This window comes from Pogona vitticeps, chromosome 3, assembly GCF_051106095.1.
Source record: "Pogona vitticeps strain Pit_001003342236 chromosome 3, PviZW2.1, whole genome shotgun sequence".
Lineage (NCBI taxonomy): Eukaryota > Metazoa > Chordata > Lepidosauria > Squamata > Agamidae > Pogona > Pogona vitticeps.
In genome coordinates this window covers 91,497,918-91,513,337 of record NC_135785.1, presented here as the reverse complement: position 1 = coordinate 91,513,337, position 15,420 = coordinate 91,497,918, and the positions used below count along the sequence as shown (strand labels likewise).

Sequence of the window (15,420 nt, the reverse complement as noted above, 5' to 3'; positions counted from 1 at the left end):
AAATGGACGTATTCCATTTTAGCATCAAGAAATTTGTCCAGACTAGGCAAAAGATTAATAAAATTCCTCTGCTGATGTTTATTGCTTCAGTATTTAGGTTTTTAAGCCTGCCTGGGAACTCATTACAGCCACAGTTTCAACAGTGTTTTCAGACGCTGATTTAGAGAAGCAAATTAATAAATGAAGAAGTGTTTGTGGATCTTGTTTTAAACATTAAGAGCTCCTAGCCCTTTAGCCATCTGTTTGTGCTCTGTAAATTCCCAGCACAAACTCATTTCACTCCAAAGAGCTGAAAATATTCAGTTAAACCACAGGTGATAATTATGCCACATGCCGGTGGGCTGAAAGGCATTCTGTGACCATCTTTTTCTCTTTTGTTCTAGAGGAGAAGTGCTGCTCCTAGATGTTTCCAGGAGGAAGTGGTTCTTCTCTAAAGTAATGTGTGAAGCCATGGAAAATCTGTTAACAGGGACCACTGACATCTAAGATCCTCCTAGAATATTTGCCAAAGTTTTGCAACTGTTTTGTAATGCTGGCAGCACAAACCTCATATTTTATAGCACACATGCCCCTACACACACACACACACACACACACACACACACACGCACGCACGCACGCACGCACGCACGCACGCACGCACACACACACACACACACACGTATGGTGCAACTGATAAATTACATTAAAGCTTATAGTTAATAGATGTTGTCATTGTCCTGCTTACTCCAAAATTGTATCAAAGGTTTGTAATTGTTTTCTATTGTTTTGAAGCTCAAAATGTGCATTTTGCAGTACCTCCCACACCTCAAAGGTTGGGTTCATGTGAAGAGAGTAGAAGAGCCCAGAAGGGTCCAAGAATGGGGTGGGGTGGAAAAAATGTCTTCCAGACCCTGTCGACCATTGACATAAATAAACAATTTAGCTGTTTCCTTATGTATCTGGAAAACTTGTTGACAATAGTCACAAATGCATTACAAAACACTTTTCATAGCTTTTCCTATAGAGGGTTTTCCGTGATCCAAACTGCTTCTATCCTGCTACTCCCTCCAGCAATAGTTGACAATATGATGTGAACAATGTAGACTTTGGACATGTCGGGTGGTTTGCAAAGTGATATGGAACATAATGCAAATTATTCAAGGCATCACAGCAGATGCTCTTTGCTATACCCTGCAGGGAATGCAATGATTGGAACTGGGGAAAAACAAAAACCCACGTCAAACATATGAAAAAGCTGTAAGTGATGCTTGGCAGTATATCAGTCTCTAAAACAGCAATTGCTAACTGGTAGTTTTCCAGATATTTGGACTCCAACTCCCAGAATACCTGAACATTGGCTATGCTAGCTGGAGATTCTGGGAGTTGACATCCAAAACATCAGGTAGACCAAAGGTTGAGAAGCAGTGCTTCTCACTTTTGTTGTTTAGTTCTTAAGTCATGTTCGACTCTTCATGACCCCATAGACTAGAGCACGCCAGGCCCTCCTGTTTTCCACTGCCTCCCGGAGTTGGGTTAGTAGCTTCGATGACACTGTCCAGCCATCTCATCCTCGGTCGTCCCCTTCTCCTCTTGCCCTCAAACTTTCCCAACATCAGGGTCTTTTCCAGGGAGTCTTCTCTTCTCATGAGATGGCCAAAGTATTGGAGCCTCAGCTTCAGGATCAGTCCTTCCAGTCAGCGCTCAGGTCGATTTCCTTTAGAATGGATAGGTTTGTTCTCTTTGCAGTCCAAGGGACTCTCAAGTCTCCTCCAGCACCACAATTCAAAACCATCCATTCTTCAGTGGTCAGCCTTCTTTATGGTCCACCTCTCACTTCCATACATCACTACAGGAAAAACCATAGCTTTGACTATGCGGACCTTTGTCGGCAAGGTGATATCTCTGCTTTTTAAGATACTGTCTAGGTTTGCCATATCGCTTTCCTCCCAAGAAGCAGGCGTCTTTTAATTTCGGGGCTGCTGTCCCCATCTGCAGTGATCATGGAGCCCAAGAAAGTAAAATCTAATGGTTGTTCTGGGTTTTTGGCCTCTTTGGCCGTGTTCTGAAGGTTGTTCTTCCTGATGTTTCGCCAGTCTCTGTGGCCGGCATCTTCAGAGGACAGTAACCTGTGCTCTCAAGTAAAATCTGTCACTACCTCCATATCTTCCCCTTCTATTTGCCAGGAGGCCATGATCTTAGGTTTTTTTTTAATGTTGAGCTTCAGACCATTTTTATGCGCTCCTCTTTATTTATTTATTTATTTATTTATTTATTTATTTATTTATTTATTTATTTATTTATTTATTTATTTATTTATTTATTTATTTATTTATTTATTTATTGGACTTATATACCGCCCCATAGCGCTACAAGCACTCTCCGGGCGGTTTACAATTTTTAATTATACAGGCTACACATTGCCCCCCCCAGCAAGCTGGGTACTCATTTTGCCGACCTCGGAAGGATGGAAGGCTGAGTCAACCTTTCACCCTCATTAAGAGGTTCTTTAATTCCTCCTCACTTTCTGCCATCAAAGTGGTATCATCTGCATATCTGAGGTTGTTGATATTTCTTCCGGCAACCTTAATTCTGGCTTGGGATTCATCCAATCCTGCCTTTCGCATGATGTATTCTGCATATAAGCTAAATAAGTCGGGGGACAATATACAGCCTTGTCATACTCCTTTCCCGATTTTGAACCAATCAGTTGTTCCATATCCAGTTCTAACTGTTGCTTCCTGTCCCACATACAGATTTCTCAGGAGACAGATAAGGTGGCCAGGCACTCCCATTTCTTTAAGAACTTGCCAGTCAAAGGCTTTTGCATAGTCAATGAAGCAGAAGTAGATGTTTTTCTGGAACTCTTTGGCTTTCTTCATAATCCAACACATGTTAGCAATTTGGTTTCTAGTTCCTCTGCCACTTCGAAATCCAGCTTGTACTTCTGGGGATTCTCAGTCCACATACTTCTGAAGCCTACCTTGTAGGATTTTGAGCATAACCTTGCTAGCGTGTGAAATGAGTGCAATTGTATGGTAGTTGGAGCATTCTTTTGCACTGCCCTTGTTTAGGATTGGGATGTAGACTGATCTCTTCCAATCCTCTGGCCACTGTTGACTTTTCCAAACTTGCTGGCATATTGAGTGTAGCACCTTAGCAGTGTCATCTTTTAAGATTTTAAATAGTTCCACTGGAATGTCATCACCTCCACTGGCCTTGTCGTTAGCCATGCTTTCTAAGGCCCATTTGACTTCACTCTCCAAGATGTCTGGTTCAAGGTCAGCAACCACACTATCTGGGCTGTCCAGGACATCCAGATCTTTCTGGTATAATTCGTCTGTGTATTCTTGCCACCTCTTCTTGATGTCTTCTGCTTCTGTTAGGTCCCTACCATTTTTGTCCTTTATCATGTCCATCTTTGCACAAAATGGTCCTTTAATATAGTAGTGCTTCTCACTACACCAATACATTTCTGATGAAACACAACCTATGAGTGTTTTCCTCCAACCTTGCACATTATGATGAAGTGCCAAATGCAAAGAGTGAGGAAATAATCCATATCGTTACCTCTGAAAATAAGCAGTCATTCTTCAAAGCAGAAGATTCTTTGTTAGCTCCAAATCTGAACACAATCCAGCCATCAGCTCTCTTGTGCAATCTCTGTTGATAGGAATTAAGACACCTTTAAGTTTCAGTGGATCAGACACATGAGCTTTTGTACAACCTCCATTCATTTTCAAATGGGGCTTTTTCAGGAAAGCTTCCCACTACGATGTACATATAAGCATGATCCACTTCTCGAAACTGATTTCCTACATGGCCCTCAGCAAAGCATTTAATTTCTTCTGAGGCCATTTTCTTCTTCAGGAGAGATTTACCAAGGATGTATTTGTCCCTTGTTCTTTTTCTGAATTCTCATTTTTTAAAAACAGAATAATAAAACTTGCCAACTTGCCTTGCAGGAAGAATGTATAGATTAATTAGTTTATGCTTCTTCAGTGCCTTGGAAATGTGAAGCAGTATACATGTTAAGCACAAGGCCCTCATACATTACTATTTTTAATAATGTAAACAAAGAGTGCTATATTTCACGAGGATGTATAACTGCTGCACTTATAATTAAATCTCTCATTCCACTGTTTTGCTCTGCCCCTCCATACCTCCCTCCTTGCATGGGAATCTAGATGCTGACATCCCCTTGAATAATAGTATGGCAAATAAGCTGGAATAGTGATTTACGTGAAAGAGGACACCTCCACAAAGTGGCCAGCTTAAAAGAGCAAGGCTTTAACTCCTGACTTTACCTTTGTTCAAACCCAAAGGTTGCTGTCATTCTTTTTAATTTTCAGAATTCTTGTGATCCCTCCAAATGGCGACTCAGTGGTTTAACACAGTGGTCCCCAACCTTGGGCCGCCAGATGTTCTTGGACTACAACTCCCAGAAGCCTTCACCACCATTTCTGCTAGCCAGGATTTCTGGGAGTTGAAGTTCAAGAACATCTGGAGGCTCAAGGTTGGGAACCACTGGTTTAACAGACACCTACAGATCGGGAGAGTGTTCTATGCTGTCACTGTACTGCCGAGAATAAAAATTGGGAAGGAATCACAACCAAGCAGTTGAAGGTGCTGCAACAGCCTCCAGAGGTCAAACAGAAATATGATATAATCTGGCAATCAGCTGTAGAATGTTTGCGATAGATGTGTGTAGTTTTGTTTCAGGATCCAAAAATGCAAATCTTCACACTTTATTTTGCAGTTTAGCAACAAAATGACACGAAGGAAGCCTCGCCTTTCCCATAACTTCATTAGGACATCAAGTTAATTCATAATTGTCATGGAAATAACCACAACCTCTCCCAGGCTTACTCCATCCCTTCCTCTTCTTCTCCTAAGAAATGGCAACAAGTTCAGAAATGCTCACTTTCATTTTTGATTGATCAGATGGTATCATGCCATCCACACCTGACAAACCATGGTTGATCTTGACTATGAGTTTGAAAATATCTAGCTTTAACCACGAGTATCAAACTAGTTTGCTTCCACAGACCCACCATAGTTTGTAATTAGTGATGAGGATGGATATAAAAACAGATCGGTTTTTCCGACGAATATATCTGATTCATTAAATATCCGTTGATCCATATTTGTGGGTTCCAGAGATCTCCATGAATACGAAGGGACAAATATTTACCTGTTTTTATTTGTACTTCATATTTTAAAAAAAACATTCTGCCTACAAGGCGCCAATCAACTCATCAGCAGCAGAAAGGCAGCCACTACCCCACACAGCCACCCAATAAGACAGCCTACCTCCACTCCCTTCCTTTCCCTACCTTAGCCCTCCCCCACCCCCACCAACAGCCCCTTACCTTAATCGAAGCTGCCGAGGTCTCTTGGCCTAGTCTGAGCCACGGTACATAAAAATGGAGACTGGCTGCCCTTTGCAAAGATGGTGGCTGTGGCTTCATTTAGGGTAGGGAAGCTGCAGCTGCCATCTTTACAAAGGGCAGCCTGGATTCTCTTAGCTGCCAATTTATAGGTGAATAACTCGGACGTCCGATATCCAATCTTCACCAAAGTTGGCAGGCATGTTGGGGAACGACATAGGAAGCTCCATTGTGATTCTGGACTCTCTAAATATCTGGGGAGAGCTTTCCTGGGGTTTCTCTTTGTCAGCATATAACTCAATAGTCTGTGATCCAATGTTCACCACACTTTCAGGAGTTGTAGGAAAGCATCTGAGGAAGCTTCCCTGCAAAATTGGTGTCTCTAGGTGGTTCGGGTCCAGTTTTATAGTCATTTAAAGCAAAGATGGATCAACAGATCAATTCATCAATTTGTCTAAGAATATTCGTATATTTGTATCCATTGATCCATTAACTTTGATGGATCACGAATCAAAACAGATCACCATTTTTTTATTTGTCCCCATCTCTATTTGTAATCCATGGAGGGAAGAAGCCACACCATTTTGGAATGAGATACCCTCTCCCACTCAGACCATGAATGCCCTGAACAAACTATAGCTAAGATTAATCAGACTTTAAATTTTGAATGAAAAGGTACACTACAGATAATTTTTTATATAATTATATATATAAAACAGAAGCACACACTTTATCTCTTTTCACAGCTAGACCTCAGGAGAAGGAGATAAAAAGCAAGCACTCATTACTCACTTGATCTGTGTTCAACCCCGTCACGGCAAACCAAAATTCATTGTGATGCCTGAATACAGCCATTGTCCATTTTAAGTTGTATTTCTACACACAGTTAAGAAGGAGTAAATCCCATTAAACCATATGAGATTTATTTCTTATGAAATATATTTTGAATCACATAGTTATATTCCACGTTTCTTTTTTGTAATAAAAATATAGTCTTTATTATTGATTTTCTATTGTCCATTCTTGACTTTCTTTCCTCCTCTTTGTGTAAAATCCTGAAAATGCTGGCTAGGAAAGAATTTCCCATAACAATTCAATGGGAGGAGTGATGCTAACAAGATGTAAGGGTGTGTCCAGATGATGTTCAACCACGCTTCTGTAATCACTGGTCATTTGTTGTTCCTTTGCACGGTCAGAATACTGTAGAAAAATACATTTACATAATTACCAAATTGGCTAAAATAAAGTTAGGAGCATTAGGTTTTTTAAATCTGTATGAACAAATTAATGGTACGCATAAAGATAACACATTATGAGATTCAATATGGATAATGAAATAAAAAAGATCAGATATTGTGAGATAATGTAATAGTGAATGCTGTGTTGGCAACATGGTTCGCAGAAAAAATAAAACAGTCAGAAATCTATCCCCATTAGCATCAGTATTAAGCAAGGAACTATTTAATTTAAACAACACCTTGGGAATGTTGAAATATGAAGAATGCTTGAGTTCGAATGCTACAGAGGTTTTTATGAAGAAGGTTCTATTGCAGTATATAATGGAACACAGAAATAGTTGATAATGCCAATCATTCTTTTTTCATTAGATTCAGATTAAAGTTTTGCCAAATATGGAAAAAAACTGAACAAAGTAAAACTTCCAGAACAAAGTAAAACTTCCAGAAGGTTATGGAATTTGTGTACCTTGCTTAAGCTCACAGTCTATCTAAAGTTCCAATATCAAAGTATAACAGATACTTGAACCTAATTATACATTGGCTGGATTCCAGTAGAAAGTCACAACTAGAGTAGGCCAATTGAATCAGTGTGAATTTGATGATAACTCCTCCATAATCTCCACTGATTCAAGTGAATATACCTGGTTGTGATTTACTACTGGATGTCAGTCACTGTATAGCAGAATTATGTTCAGAGTATTTGTTTGTTTGTTTGTTTATTTGTTTGTTTATACCCTGCCCATCTAGACGGAAGTCTACTTTGGGTGGGTAACAACAATACAAATAATGACCATATAAAATAGAACAACAATGATACAACAAGGGATGGCAATGAAGTAAGTTAGGTATTGACAGGAGGGAAGGCCTCCCTAAAGAGCCAGGTCTTAACTTTGCTCTTAAAAACACCCAGCAAGAGGGCCAAGCAAATTTCTGGGGGAAGATTGTTCCAAAGGCGATGGGCCACTTCCGAGAAGGCCCAATTGCTTGTTTTTTCTCTCTGAGCCTCCCTTGGTGTTAGACCCCTCAGCTGCCCATCCTGCCTAAAGCGAGTGATTTGGGTAGATCTAGGTGGGAGAAAGTGTTATTAGATATCGAGGTCCTAAACCATTTAGGGCTATATATGTCATCATTAACACTTTGAAATCAATGCGGAAATGAATGGGCAGCCAATGCAGGGCAGCCAGAGTGGGAGAGATATGTTGACGTTTTCTCACCCCAGTGAGAAATCTGGCTGCCGCATTCTGCACCATTTGAAACTCCAACACCAATCTCAGAGGTAGTCCCACGTAAGGTGCATTGCAGTAGTCTAATGTAAAGACTACAAGTGCATGGACCAAAGTGGTGAGTGCCCCAACATTAAGATAGGAACGCAGCTGGTCAATCCACCAAAGATGGAAGTAGGTGGTGCGGCCACCGACGCTACCTGGGTTTCCATAGTAAGCGCCAGATCCAGATAGACCCCCAAGCTGTGAACCTCACTCTTTGTGGTGAAAGTCATCCCCCAAAAAGAGAGGGAGTTTCCCAAACCATCAATGGCAGAGCCACCCACCCTCAAGACCTCCATCTTGTCCGGGTTCAACCTCAGACCATTCACCTGCATCCACTGCAATACAGCCTCCAGACAGCGCTGAAGGGACAAAACGGCATCCATTGCTGTTGGGAAAAAGGAGATGTAGAGCTTATATGAAGCCCCCCGTCCCCTGATGACCTGACCCAGTGGCCTCATGTAGATATTAAACAGCATTGGGGAGATAATCGAGCCCTGTGGGATCCCACTACTGAGATTCCATGGAACCGATACACTCTCCCCAAGCTGTACTCTCTGAGGATGGTCCTCCAAGAAGGATCAGAGCCAGGCACGTGCCAGACCACCAATTCCCAACTCGGAGAGCCTCCCCAGGAGGATACCATGGTTGATGGTATCAAAGGCAGCAGAGATGTCAAGGAGGACCAAGAGACATTTTGCCCCTGTCGGCCTCCCTCAACAGGTCATCAAACAGTTCGAGCAGTGCCATTTCTGTACCATGGCACAGCCTGAAGCCCAATTGAAATGGATCCAGGGCATTGGTTTCATCCAGAAGGGCCTGAAGCTGATCTGCCACCACCCTCTCTACCACTTTGCTAAGGAAAGAAACATTGGTGACAGGCCTGTAATTGCCAATGTCATCCGCCACCAAGCTCTAGGTCTAGTATCAGTATCTAGATCTGAAAAGGTTTACTAGATTAATATTGGTATATCATATTAGTCAAAATTCTGTTGTGTAGCTATGCCTCAAAGTTGTGCAGGCAGTTGCAAAATTTGTGCCAAGGTAAAATTTATATTTCAGAAGCCATTCCACAGCCGCAGTTCCACAATCAGTTGAGCAATCAATTGTGCAATAAGGTACACAATACAGATTGCCTGGACATCAACTCCCTGTGATCTTCCACAGAGTTAACCTTACAGTATGCCACGTGCAATAGAATGTCAGCCATTTAGATATCTTCATGTAATATCAAAACAAAAATGAAATCAATGGACACTGGTGGCTTTCACTGGAATGGAGATACTAATTACTAGACACAAACCCATTGCTTTCTTGGGTTGGGCCTGGAGAGACAGTCAGACATGGAATAAAATCAGTGGAAGAGACAGAAGTGAAGTTTTGCTGTTCTTGTTGCAACTGTTTTGTTTTATTGCTGGCTGCTAAAACATGGTTTGATTTGGGAGGAACTGAAGCTAGTTGCAAAACCTCTTCCTGCTCTTTCATGACGAGCATAGGGTGGTTTCATGCTGAGGACCTGAAGCCCTTGCAGCATCTTGAGTCCATGTTTGGAAACCACTGCCTTGAAAAAGTCTTCCAGGGGAAAGGGTTGCACAAAATAATGCAAAGAACAGATTTTTTTTGGTAATACTGTAATTCAATGTCTGAACCTGAATGTGCAAGAGACATCCCTGAAAGACTCATGACGGAGTGTCTGGCTGGCCATTCAGTCTGAACACAGACTGAATGGGATCACACAAGCGTTCTCCTGGGCTGATCTTCATGGCTGGCAGGATATCCCTGTTACAGCAATAGGAGAAGGAAAGGATTAAAATTTATTGGATTATTCCAGAAGAAGTGATGCTGAGCATAGCTGCATCAGCAAAAGAGACACAAGCTAAGCAAACCACAACATTCCCCATCTATAAGACAAGCCCTGACTCTTGGAGGTCACTGTATATGTCACTCACAAAGATGGGACAAAATGTGATGATAATTGACTCTACAGCTTTCTGAATTCATGGAGAATAAGGCTACCAATGGCTATTAATCATAAGGATTTCTACGACATTTCACATTTTCTCTTCAACCTACATTTGAACCCATAAACAAGTTCAAACATGTCTATGAATAATCTGGCTTTTCTCACCAAATTACTCATAAACATGTTCAAACCCACCCATAAGCTAAAACATGGGTTGCAGGGGAAAAAATACGACATACCATAGAAATCCTCCCCCTAATCGTGATACTTATATGCAATATGCATCAAAACCAGTTTCTTGGGAATGTGACCAGGAAACTGCTATAGTCCTCATGTGCTGCTAGTGTGTTTCCAAGCTCTCAAAGACATCTGGTCTGCCAGTGTGGGGACAGAATGTTGGGTCAGGTAAGCTTTTGACCTGTTCTTACCTTATTGTGGGAAACCTGCAAATCCAGAAAAAGACTAGCCTTTTTCTTATAACACTAAGCTATAATTTAATGTTACATCTATATGCAACCTTTCTATCTTAAATCTCTCTTAAATCCCACACCGAGGAAGGTCAAAATGGTGAATATTAGGAATCACGCCTTTTCTATTATGGCCCCTAGACTGTGAAAGAGACACAATGGATCTTGGTTTTAGCTATCCTAAGTCAGTTCCATTATAAAAAGGAAACTTAAAATAGGCTGGTAGTGGTTTGTTTGTAAAAGAAATATGCTTCATGCGGACACCCCTGATTTGACCCTTTTAGTCAGCCTTAATAATTCTCAAGAAGCAATAAAAGCATTCAAGAAGCCCCTTACCTAGTTGCTATTAGTGCCAAGGAATGGCATTCAAGATTTCCCCTGAAAGCTCTCAATTTACTACCAAATCCAATCTTTCTTCTGTGAAACAGATAATATGCTCTCCCTGGCTAACTCAGTTCCCTTTCCAGTTTCACACTGTCTTCTGAAATTATGAGTGATGTAACAACTAACACAAAAACCCCAAATGCATACCTTATAAAAATGTCCAGATGAAGGATGAGTGAAAATTCCTGTAAAAAACATTGGTAGGCGAGTGACATCCTGTTACAGTGGTGCCTTGACTTACGAACATCCTGATATACGACCATTTCGAGTTACAACCAGCTCTGGCCACAAAATTTTGCTTCAACTTATGGCTGGAGCTTTGAATTACAACAAGAAAAAGGCAGGAGGGAAAGGTGGGAAATTCAAATAGCTAACCATTGGTGGCGAAGAGGCTACTTCTTTGTAGCTCTTTTGCCCCAACAAGAGTGTGTGATTGGAGGAGGCTTTGGACTGCCTGGTAAGGTAAGGTTCTGCTTTCTGCTTTTTAAAAACTGTTCTGGGTGGGGTTTGCAGCGTGGTTTTGGGCTGGGTGGTGGGATTATGTTTCTATGCTGTGATGGGTCTTGCAGGGCATATTTGTTTGGTGTTTTTTTCCCCCATTTCTGATGGGTCTTGCGGGGTTTGTTTGCATTTTGGGGTTCCCCCCCATTTCCGAAGGGTCTTGTACAGTTTGTTTGCTTTCTGCTTTGCTTTTTTGCATTTCTGATGGGTCTTGCACAGTTTGTTTGCTTCCCCCCCCCTCCTTTGGCTGGAACAAATTAATCGCGTTTCCGATGGATCTTGCAGTGGTTGTGTTTGTGTGTGTGTGTGTGTTTTGGTGATTTTTTTCCTTCAGCCAGAATGGATTAATTGTGTTTCAATGCATTCCTATGGGAAATGGTGCTTCAATTTACAACCATTTCAAGTTACAACTGGAGTTCCGGAACCAATTAAGTTCGTAAGTCGAAGCACCACTGTACTAAAAGACTAGTGAAGATTAAAGAAGTCCAAAAGTTTAAATGAGCCATACACCCCAATCCAGTTCAGTGGATAAATGTGCTGAAGTCATAGGAAGCCTGATGGTAGCCAGCCAGTTGCAAGCAATCTTGGAAGAAACTAATAGTCTGAATCCATTTGAACTGAGGTTCAGACTGCAACATGGCATTGAAACAGTACTGGTTGCCCTGCAAGATGATCTCCTAAGGGAGACAGACAGGGGGATTATAACCCTGCTGGACCTCCTGAATCTTTCTGTGGCTTTTGGTATCTTCAACCAGAGTATCCTTCTGGAATGACTATCAAATTTAGGGATTGAGGCTCCATACTTCTGTGGTTCCAGTCCTTTCTTCATGGGCCGTCCCAGATGATACAGCTTGGAAATGTCATGTCCATCCACTGGGACCTCTGTTATGGATCCCACAGAGTTGACCATCTCCCAATGCTCTGCAACATCTCTATGAAGCTGCTGGAAGAAGTCATACAGAGATATGCTGTTACCAGTATGATGGTGATACACAGCTCTATCTCTGTTTTCCTTCATCTACAGATTATGCAGCGCAGGTCCTTGAGCGCTGCCTATTTTCAATAGTGGATTGGATGAGGACCAATGAACTAAAACTGAATCTAGATAAGACAGGAATTCTACTGCTGGGAGGATCATTGGACTGGTTAGAGGGATACTGACATGGCATTGAAGGGGCTACACTCCTCCTGAAGGATTGGGTCTGCAGTTTGGGAGTACTCTTGGACCTAGCACTCTCTGTGGGGGCTCAAATGTCTGCTATGGTCAAGAGTACTTTCTGTCAGCTTTGGTTGATTGCTCAGTTGCACCCCTATGTAGATAGGAAATGCCTAGCAACAGTGGTTCACACATTGGTAATGTCAAAAATAGACTACTGTAATACTCTCTATATAGAGCTACCCTTGAAAACAGTATGGAAACTTCAGCAGGTCCAAAACATGACAGCCAGACACTTGTAAATTTGATCACATGTCCAAGTTTTGGTGTGTCTTCATTGGCTCCCTGTTATATTTCCATGTTCAGTTCGAAGTGCTGGTTGTGACTTATAAATCCTTTAATGATTTAAGAGCTCGATACTTTTTAGAACATCTTTCCCAGAAATCAGCTGTCTCACCCACTCCTCTCAATCCATGCAGTTAAAAGTGGCCATGCTGAGGGAGGCCAAAAAGGTGAATATGAGGAATCATGCCTTTTCTATTATGGCCCCTAGACTGTGGAATAAAATGATGACAGAGATTTCTCGGGCTCCTTCCTGCCTCACCTTTAGAAAGATAGTAAAGACCAGATTGTTGAAAGCTGCCTTCAAACTCTTAAAAAAAAGTTCTAGATTTTTATGGATTCAAAAATTTTAGATATAATTATTGTCTGTTGTATTGTTTAATCATTTGTTATTCTGAGTATTGAGGGTTAGTGATTTTAATTTTGTGTAATTCGTGTAAACTGCCCAAGATACTGCTTGTGCTAATGTGATGGTATAGAAATTGGAGAGGGAGAGAGAGAGAGAACCTGGAAGTACCAAAAGCAGAGGGGGGCAGCATATGGCCCTCCAGATGTGGCCAGATGGCAACTCCTATAGTCTCCATAGCCAAGATGGATGATGGCTTTCATTTCCATATGTAGCAACTGGGAATACCACAGCATGGATGATACTGGCTTTGGTCTTGGTAATATATATTCTTACACTTGACAATTTTTCCAGTTCTTGCATAGTGCCCCTTCTGACTTTATGTGCTCTTTGGATTTCTTGGCTCATTTTGACTGATGATTGAACCAAGTTATAGAGTAGCTTCAATTTTTTTTTATTGTCAACATTGAAGCTGTTCCATTATCCTGTAGTCATTAGTCTTGTCTTCTCAATGTTCCGCTACATACTCAGTGTGGTGTAGTGGATGGAATGATGGAAACATGAGGAGGTGAAACTGGTAAAGCTGCTCACTTCCCTTGAAAGCCCTGTGAGGGTTGCTGTAAGTCTGTTCTGACCTGATGGCAGATAACAATGTTCAGCTGCGACAGCTAGTGGTGGTCTGAGCAGAGACTGGGTTGGGCCAACAGAGCTATACAGTTCTTCAATTTTGTAAAATTTGTTCTTCTTCTTCCAATCATCATCTAGAAAAAAATGTTCCCCCCCTCAAATATATTCTTACTATGGACCCGCCATCAACTGGAATCCAGAGTTGATGGGCACTGATTTTCTTTAACCTGTAAATGAAGTAAGAGAACAAACTGTCTATAGAGGCAATTTAAACCTCTTCTACTTCCATGCAGTGGCGCTGATCCAGACTGGGTCCCATGTGCTGGTTGCAAATTTTTAAAAAACCAAGTCTTCTTTGCATATGATATATTTAATGTGGCATCTAGTTTAACACAGAGGCAGCTGTTCTGTTCCTTGGTCCTTTTCATTATATTGTGTTATTGGTACCCACTTTCCACAACCCTTCCAGATTCTTCTAATCCTTGTATAAATTTGCCATTTGCTTTCTTCTCATTCCTGCTGCTTTACTAGTTTTCTATGTTCCTTCTGAAGTAGGTGTCAAAAAAGGCTTCAATTTTTTTGTTACTCTTATTGACTTGCATGCAGCCCCCTCTGTCTCCCAAAGAGGACAAAAAAGAACAGCACAGCAGGCAGCTGGTGCACAGTTCAAGCTCTACTGGGAAGCACATACAATTTAGTTCCTTGTGTAAAAAGCATCCCCATGGGAAACAAAGAAAGATGGACGGGGAAAATCCATGAAATGGTATGGAAAGAGGCATGGAAACTAGTTGGGCTAAATTTGTTCCTCGCGTGGGAGTCAACAGAGTTCAGTTACACATGCACTTGTTTTATACAGCAAGTTTAGCTAAACCCTGCTTTTCTCATGCTATATCTGTTCTAGTAAATAAGAGGTAAGGTTGTAACAGGCCAGGAGAAAAGTAGAGGGAGTGGGGGGAGAAGGAAACTCCAACCAGGAATTTTCATTAATTTTCTTCATTTCATTATTTATAAGAATTGATCAAAGCTCACAATGTTATTCACTAACAGGATGGAAAGAACTTTGACTTTATAATCTGGACCAAACAGAAGTTGAAATGCTCAAATTTGTCCATCCAGGCCAAGGCATTGATTGCTTAGCTCTAAAATGTCTGGGTGTTTATTGTGTTGCGGTGTGGCCTTTTACCCTTTCTGGTATTCGTATACTTACTATCTTTCAGTTATTTTTAGCTTTAAATATTGTCTTTTAATGATGTAAGCAGCCTTAGGTCCTTTTTAAGGAGAAAGGCAGGGTAAAAATATTATGAATCAATGAGTCAATGAATGAATGAATCAATCAATCAATCAAAGAACATGGCTTTTTTGGCCATAGCCATAAACACAATATGGAAATAATATTGGACTGATCGGGATTGTATAAATCATATAACAAACCTTATAAGGCGGTGTGTGAAGAATTATTTCCAGTATGTGGCCTCCTTCAAATGTTCCAGCTCCCTCCCCCCGTCCCCAGGGCCATATGGCTCCCATTGAGAATAGATCGTCAACCATCAAATAAAAGTTGCTGTATCCTTTCTTCTGAGAAGCTGCCATCTGTAATACCAACAAGGTGGCCGATACGACATGGTCTTTGCTGTGATGGAAGAAGCATGGTTTCAGCTACTGAAATTGAGGGGGTGGGGGAGGTGTTTTAGTACATTTTTTTTTTAAATTGCCAGAATTCTCAAATGTTTACATATTCAGGATTGATAGAATATGGGATTTT

The 15,420-nt window shown here is 41.2% G+C and overlaps 1 long non-coding RNA gene across 1 annotated transcript in view; it reads right to left on the bottom strand.

The window, feature by feature from the left end:
* Positions 1-6,270: 6,270 nt before the first annotated feature.
* The window catches only part of LOC140705490 (uncharacterized), a 64,835-nt gene continuing 55,685 nt past the window's right edge, over positions 6,271-15,420 (bottom strand). The window contains exon 3 of the long non-coding RNA XR_013544014.1: positions 6,271-6,569. This is a non-coding gene — a long non-coding RNA (uncharacterized LOC140705490). The remainder of the gene's footprint in view (positions 6,570-15,420) is intronic.